This window comes from Eulemur rufifrons, chromosome 10 (genome assembly GCF_041146395.1).
Source record: "Eulemur rufifrons isolate Redbay chromosome 10, OSU_ERuf_1, whole genome shotgun sequence".
Taxonomy (NCBI): Eukaryota; Metazoa; Chordata; class Mammalia; order Primates; family Lemuridae; genus Eulemur; species Eulemur rufifrons.
The window spans coordinates 20,409,342-20,418,099 of NC_090992.1; the positions used below are offsets into that span (position 1 = coordinate 20,409,342).

The following is an 8,758-nucleotide window of genomic DNA, read 5'->3' on the forward strand; positions in this document are numbered from 1 at the left end:
TGGAATTGAGCAGCATTGCTTCCATAGTATTCCAGAATAAATTCAATTTGTTTTGAAATTCACTTTGTTGTTTAAATATTGCAATTCAAAACAAAACTCTGGAAATGAAATTCACAAAATAGGGGCATAGATTTCTCATGGTATAAACATGCAATACTTTACATATAAATCTTAAGACATAATAAATATCACAACTTTGATAATTCTTTATAAATCAAATTCAAACAATTTTTATCCCTACCTCAATGAAAGCAATTTTTACATCCCAGAATTCAAGCTAGAACCTAGATCAGTCATTATAATATAAATCTGTGTATTCATATCTAGTATTATGTTTACCAAAACCATTGGTTTATATTTCCCCACCCCATGTTGGTAGATAAATAGGTTTTGAATTTATTTTGCAAGCAAGACCTGTTCTTCCTAAGGAGGCTAAAAGGAAAGTCAGCTTGATTTCCAGGACTCTACTTCTTTAGTCTTCAATGTTTCATTTTCTTCTACCTCCTCCCTCACTATCTTCAAATAGTTTTGTTAAGAGAAATATTGTAGGAAATACATAGCTCTGGGGAAAATAATTAACAAATCTATAAACATAAACCATGTATGCCATTATTAAATATATGTGAGCCAATAAAATAAGCTTTCTTCCACTTAGCAATTTCATTATTTCTAAAGTCAGTTCTATGGGTGGGTTATAAACAGTAGAAATAAATACAATTTTGATCTTAGTTGTACTATTGTACACAGATTACAGTTGTTAGTGGTTGACACTAGAACTCATAAAGTAAAAAGTCCATGTATAATCCATGGTGACACCCTCCCACAAGCTTGTTTTTAATGGAACATCAATAAACATGTGGGTATAATATGGACGTATGTGACTACCAATTTTTTTTTCAAAGCATGGAAGCAGCCTGGGGAAGCACCTCACCCCTATTCCACTCCATGGACATGGCTAGAGATATGAATATCACCATCAGAATTTAAATAATTTTTACAGACATTTAGTAAAGGATCCAGAGTTAATATTTCACTTCTTTTGCTTCCTGAATCAATAAGTAGATTTCCAATAATAATAAGATTTGAGTGCACACCACTATCAAAATCATAGAAAGCTAACTACTAAATACAGACTTGATGAGGGGGGGATTTTATCCTCACTAAAGCAATTAGAAATACGTAATTCCTTACATTTCACAAAAATGGGTAGACTTAAAATCTCAAATTTACTTATTGAGTTGTTTTTAATATATATTTTATATGCAGCAGATGAAAGTAAAGGCAATAATAAGAAAGACAGCAAGTTGAGATATATATTCAATGAAAGACCACAGACAAACCATTTTAGAGACTTTTTCTTCATTACAATCAAACTAGCCAGCTGCATTGAAAATGCAGATTGAAAGACTGTCCTGAGTCCTTTCGATTTCTACACTTTAGTCAATCCTATTACTGTGACAAATACCTTGGCTATTTGTCACCCAGACACGCACGCGCGCACACACACACACACACACACGCACATAATCATGTTGGTAAATATACAGATAGATATGCATGCATTTAAATATTTATATATTATAGTTATTATTTTAAAAATGAATATTGATTTTTCAAAAAATTTTATCTAAATGGAAGTCATAACTTAGTTTTCAAAATGAAGAGAACATGGTGGTTGGATTGATTACAAAATTAATCTTCTGCCTCAGAAAGAATAACAGGTTGACATTTTAAAAACTCATTTTGAGGGAAAAAGAACAGATTGAGAAAATCTCCACATAATCTCTGGAAGGATATAGTTTTCAATGAGCATGAATTACTTTTCATTTTATGCAAGGATTTTTACTACTGCGGTATTTTCTGTTATATTGAGTTATAACCCCCTACCCATAGAGGCAGCTTTTGATTTGATTTTCATTGCCTTGGGCAAGCATGATTGAGGACCCATAAGACTGTAGAAGATGTTGATTGATTCTTTTGATCCTAGGAGATAATAGACAGTGTTTAAATTGGTTGTGTTAAAACATCTGAGGATGAATTGAGACTTTAGGCAAATTGCACAGAAGATTTTTAATCTTCGATTTGTTCACATTTGTAACATAGGAAACAGAAAAGATTTGTATCTCTTCTTGTCAAATTCCTTTCCATTTCACATCAATCACTTTTTTTTTTCTCTTCACCTTTTCAGTTCCTCTGTGACTGCTTTATTCCTAGAATTAGAGGCCTTTGGGTTTTATTTAAATTAAAAAAGATAGCACAGTTATACATAAAGCCAAACTTAAGCCACAGGTAGATTGGAGATCAAGCCAAAGAGAAGTTAAAAAAAAAAAAAAAATCAGTGGCAAAATGCAAAGTGAACTTATGTGTTTCTTCTTAGGAGTCAAAAGTGCCAATCATTATATCACCATTTTGGGCAGTGTGGCAAAATAGTTTTCAACAGAGCCCTTGGGACACATTGCCATCCTGTCAGAATGTTTCACTCAGTTGAATATTTGAGAGATGTGTCACATAATTTGTTACTATTAATATGTAAAGTACTATGTTTGCAAATTAATTCCTTTTATCATATAAACCAGAGAAGATGTAAGGTTTTATTGATTAAAAAAATCTTATTCTCATATTAATGACAGTGATAGAAAAAGGGGCTCATTGAAGACTAAGAAGACATTGTTGAATTCTGTAACCCAGAGCTGATTTTACCTCTGTGTCTGTGTTAGGGAGACAGACACCACCACTCAAAACATGTAAGAGCTTCTGTGGTTAGAAATCATTGCAGAGTTTTGAGTTATTTTTGCTTTGAATTCCCTGCGTAAGTTTTAGGATTCTATTAAAACCCAAAGCTACTCATTTCTACACGAGAGTGTTTTAGTGATGGAAAAACCTATTGAAAACACAAATTCGGCATTTTCTATGAGATTGCAAAGTTGTCAGTTGGTTGGATCAGAGAAAGAAAGAACACAAAGGTGCTGGTGGAGATCACTGGGAAGATGTTGGGGACACCAAAGATTTGGGGACAACTATAAGGGTGTCTCATCCACAATCAGACTATAAGGTTTCTCTTTACTCTTATTTATTCTGCATGATGTTAAGAGTGTGAAAGCCATTACTTTAGTGAGAAATGAATATATTTTGGAGACAACCAAACTAGATTTTAGTCTCAGTTTAGATTTCTAACTTAGGAACTTGAGCAAACTACAGGGCTCTCTCAGCCTTAGGCTCAATTGTAAACTGGTGAGAATACTTTTTGTAAATTTTACAATCTTATTATTTTGTAAAGTTAATAGTTTTTGGATTCTTAAATGGAATAATACATAAAAATTCCCAATACACATATAGACACACTGTGTGTATAAACACATGTGCCTATACACTTACACTGTACTTAGTAGTATAAGGCACTCTCTTAGGCATACTCATAAATACTAACTCATATAAACTTTTCAGTAATTCCATGAGATAGCTAGTATTATTTTCCTATTTTATGATGAAGAAAATGAGACACAGAAAAGTTAAATGACTTGTACAAGATGAGACAAAAAAAAATATTATTAAACACTGAGCTGTACTATCCTACTGTACAGTAAATTAACAGTTCCCAAGCTCCAAGCCCTCGGAAAACTTCACAAAAAGAAATAATTTTGTCAATATGCAATCTTTGAACATTTAGAATCAGTTAATATAATTTTGTAATACCTTCCTCTCTTTAGTGTACATTAATTTTGTGACACTTCTCTGGGAGATATAGTTAAAGGGAAATTTTATCAGGTAATTGAAAATGAGATACTTAACAGTTAACTGCACTCTTCAATAAGATTGAAATAACAACTGTAGGACATGAATCCTACAATGTGTCTCAGCCTTACACCTTTGTCCTCAGCATTCCTTCCCATCAAAACCATTATCTCTTATGTTCCTTGCATCAATATTTAAAGAGGAGCCTTACTTTAGAATCTAAAATTGAAAATGTAAAGTTTACATCATGTATACATTTTGTGTACTCAAAATACCAAAATTTCCACAAAAAACAATGAATAAAAGACCCTTTAAAATATATTAAATTCTTTTTAAATCCCAGTTTATTTGCAAATTGTGACATTTTACATCATTAAATATTTCTTCAATTGATAACAAGTAACTATAAAAACATGAGCTCCCAATAAATGTGACCAAACTAAAGAGTTGTAAAAAGGATTCATTTTTTCCTTTATTTACACAATGATATAACACAAAATTCTGCATGATAAAAAATTCAGGATGATATTGAAGACTGACATATTAAAGTGATACTCTTTCCAGTGGGAAGTTTGCCTTTATAAAAATCTTATTTACTTTTTTATGTGTATGGAAGAATTTTGCATTTCCTCAACTCAAGATAATCTCACATTCTAAAATTACATGTTTACCAGACGCAGTGGCTCACACCTATAATCCTAGCACTTTGGGAGTCTGAGGTGGGAGGATCACTTGAGGCAGGTGTTTGAGACCAAACTAGGCAACATGGTGAGATGCCACCCATGCAAAAAATAGAAAAATTATCTAGGCATGATAGCACACACCTGTAATCATCCTAGCTACTTGGGAGGCTGAGGCAGGAGGATCACCTGAGGCCAGGAGTTTGAGGTTGCAGTGAGCTATCACGATGCCACTGCACTCTAGCCAGGGCAACAGAGTCAGACCGTGTCTCAAAAGTAAATAAATTAATAAATAAATAGATGGTTTATTTCATCGTTACTTCATCACAAACATGATAATAGAACTACCTGAACAAATTTCTCTTATGTAGTATAATGGTTAACTTTATATTTCCTCTTATCTAAGCTACATGGTGCTCTGATATCTGGTTAAACATTATTCTGCATGTGTCTGTGAGGATATTTCTGGATGATACTCAAGTTTGAATCAGTACGCTAAGTAAAGAAGTTTCCCCTCCTCATGGTGGGTGGACCTCATCTATATATGTTGAAGATCTGAATGGAACAAAAGGATGTGCAAGAGAGAATTCATTCTCTCTGGCCGTCTTTCAGGTGGGACATAGGTCTTCTCCTGCCTTTGGACTTGGATTAGAACCTATCTCATTGGCTATCTTGGTTCTCAGGCCTCCACACTGCAGATCTTGGGATTTCCCAGCCTCCATAATCACATGCATCAATTCCTTATTAACTCTCTTGGTTCTGTTTCTCTGCAGAACCCTCAGTGATACATACAGGAAATAGATTTTACACTATATTCTTATGAAAATTGGATTTGTAAAAATATTTATGTTGCTTGTTTGCATTTCTTATTCCCTTTTATTACTTAACATCTTATAAGTCAGTGCAGTTTTCCTAAACATGATATTGTCTATTCTGAACTAAGCTTAATAATTGAAGTCATATGATGGTTAATGTTAAACACTCTATGTTGTGAATCTAAAAGTGAGTATATATCATATAAGTAATATTATAGGTTTTTACCTTTTTTCCTTATGTTTTTGTTTTGTAGGCTTCAATTTACTAACTAACAACATGAAATGTGGAGTCAAGAGGACCTGAACTTAAATTTCTACTCTTCTAGTCACATAGTATGTGACCTCTGTGGACACCTTTTCCTCATAAAAAGGTGGTAATAATGCTTCTCACCTGTGGTTGTGTGGAATAAAAGATCTGGGAAGGAAAGTTCCTTGTATCTAGCACATAATAAGCAAACAATTGATGGTAGCTTCCCAAAGAATATTATTACTAATTTTGTTAAAATAGAAAGCATAGGTGAATCAGTATTTCATTGCAGATTAACTCATCATTTTTTCTATGAATATTAGCAGTTTCTTTGTCAAATTTTTTTCTGTACTAGATGACTAATGAGACATGTGAGCGTGGCAGTTAAGAACACAGAACTCTGAGTTGAGTTCCAGGGTTTCAGGATCACCACCTACTATGTGTGCAATTTTGGATAAGTTACTTAATGTTTATGCATCTTATTTAAATGAGAATCACAATACCTACTTTACTAGTCAGTGGTGAAAATTAGATGAGATAATGTGTGACAAAGTATTTAAAGCAGTGAATTATTATGATCCTCATTATTGTAAATCCCCACTATGAATAATAATATTCATTTAAAAAAGATAACAGACATTTTCTTCCATTCTGTCATGTCTCATGCAGAAGTGACAAGCAGTTGCATATCAAAGGTAGCCGTCTACTCTGAGTGCAAGCAATAAGGACGAACATTATTAATAGAGAATGTAAAAGGATAATAACACTAACTGAAACTAAATTATCTCTTTATTGTCACCATGACCCAGCAATTCTAAATGGTCTTCCTACTGGTGTAGACTCCCCCACCTGCCTTGATGTACTACTGGTAGCTGTATTTTCTATTTTTTTCCTGTACATTTAACCTTTATTCTAGTTTGATTTATATGAATTCTCATGATCAGTATAATGTGTTTGTTAGAATACACATAGGGATGAAATCATTTCTTTACATAAAGAAAAATTCAATAGAATTTAGTTTTTAAACTATTTTCATCAGATACATTGAATTCCTTCATTCCTATTTACAAAACCATTGCTCTATTGAATTTTAAATTTATTAATAAATAGGGTATATTTTTTCTAAGTAGGAAAATAGTATGACATAGAAAAATCCAAAATTCTAAAACTGGCAATTTGCCCAACCTGGAATCATTTCAAACAGTTGAAATTCCATTCAGGTTCTTCTCACTAAGTACAAAATTCAGTGTTTGACTTGTCACGTATTTCTTCTATAATCATCAATGTTTCTGAAGAAATATTGTTTTCCCCATTCAAAACGTATTCCTTGAGAACAAGAAACTGCTAGAGAATGAACTTCAGTAGAATATATACAATGGTTTTAAAAAATAAAATAACTATTCTTTCTCATAAATGTTGGGGGAAACAGGGATAGATTAGGTTATTTTGAAAGAACATACACATACAAATGTTTCTTTTTCCAACTCTATAGCTATAAAAATAAATGCTTATTGAAATTTTTAAAATAGATATATCAGAAATCAAAATATTCATTACAGATTTTACTATCTAGCCCTAACATACACACATGCAGGACAATATAAAGTCATTCTGAAATTGCAGAATTATGACAACATATATTCTATCTTTTTTCATGACATTCAGGCAAGAATTGGGGGAGTTAAAATATCTATAAATATATTTGTAACACAAAGATAATGTACTTGAATTGCCATGTCACTGCAAGTCTAAACCATGAAACATTACAATAGTTCACTCATAAATATCACCATGTAATTCTCACTAAACTTATGCGTGATTTACTTGATTTTCCTTTGTGAATTGGTATGTATCCATCCAGTTTAAAGACTGAAAAAGTAAACATAATAAATATTATCATAGTCTTCTTCAATACCTGTTTTATGCTGCCTTTACATGAGTAATTCTGAAATACAAATCCACAAATTATTCCTTTTGCTAGTATAGCACTAGCTTATCTAAATGTCACCTTTTAACTATTCTTTATTTGAATGTTGGCCTCATTTTGTCAAAACATATCAACAGAAGAGTTTGAGAACACATATTTATAATTAATATGGAATCCACTCTATTATCTGAGAGAAAATTATTATTTTGTGTTATTTACTCTTCTAGAACTTAAAATATCACTGCTCAGAACATTTTTTTAAGTTAATATTATTAAAGCATCAACAGAATGCTCTTTTAAGGAAGTTAGCTTCATTTAAAATGTAATTCCACAGACTAAAAAACATTATAACATGGTTTAAGTCTATTTTGTCCGGATATTTAGAAACACATGCTCATTACCTAGGAAATATGTCCATTTTATTTTGGAAAGAATTTATAATAGTTAGACACTCAAACTTTTTGTGTGTTTTGTTTTAACAATTACCATGTGGGTAATCATCACCACTGTAGTAATAATGCATTAATGTAGAGAACCTAATGTTAACCTTCATGTAAAAATAAATTTATTTGACTCTTTTAGAAGATATGGTATAAGGAACACTAGTGAGGAATCTCACCTTGAGGTTAGATAAATATGTATTTTTTCCTTGCATGTAAAAAAGAACCAAGCGTTTAATAAGAGCTTTAATTATTCCTAGTGTTTAAGTCTTTTTTGCTTCATTTTAAGACACTCTTCTGGTCCCAGGGTGATTTATACAAGAAACATTTGGAGTCTTGCAGAAAGTTAATACAAATAAATACACCAATGACTGTAAAATATGTCACGTATTGTGTCTCCAGGACAGTACAAGGAGAGTTGGGGTACAAAGACAGGGCAGATTTTGTGGAACTCCTGGAGGAGGTGCCATTGGAAATGGGCCTTTGACATGTGAGAATGGAGGGAAAAAGAAGTGGCCAAAAGCAAGATTAGGGAAAAGAGGAATGTCCCTACTATTACAGAGTGATTGTGAGTGACTAATAAGCTGGTGATAGATGTGAGGCAGGTTGATCTGTTCTCACATGCCACCAGGGCTATGTTTGCATTAAAATATGCAGTTCAATAATTCTCAACTCTGTGTGTGTGTGTTCTGAGGCATACAAGATGGACAATTATCATATGTACAAAATATTTCATGTGTTTTGATAAAAACAAAAGACACTGAATAAAATTAAATAAAATAAAAATCCAAGGAAATAAGTTGAATATTTTTACAGATTATAATAACTCTTGAACAGCATGACCGCTTATAGTATATCAGTGATGGCTGGGTACTTAGAGCTGTGAAATAGATAACCCAACCTGCGGGTTAACATGC

The 8,758-nt window shown here is 32.4% G+C and overlaps 1 non-coding gene across 1 annotated transcript; it reads right to left on the bottom strand.

Annotated features, from left to right (window-relative positions):
• Positions 1-367: 367 nt before the first annotated feature.
• On the bottom strand, positions 368-483 carry LOC138393308 (small Cajal body-specific RNA 15). Its single transcript, XR_011235134.1, has one exon. It is a non-coding gene; the product is annotated as a small Cajal body-specific RNA 15 (non-coding RNA).
• Between the last annotated feature and the right edge of the window lie 8,275 nt (positions 484-8,758).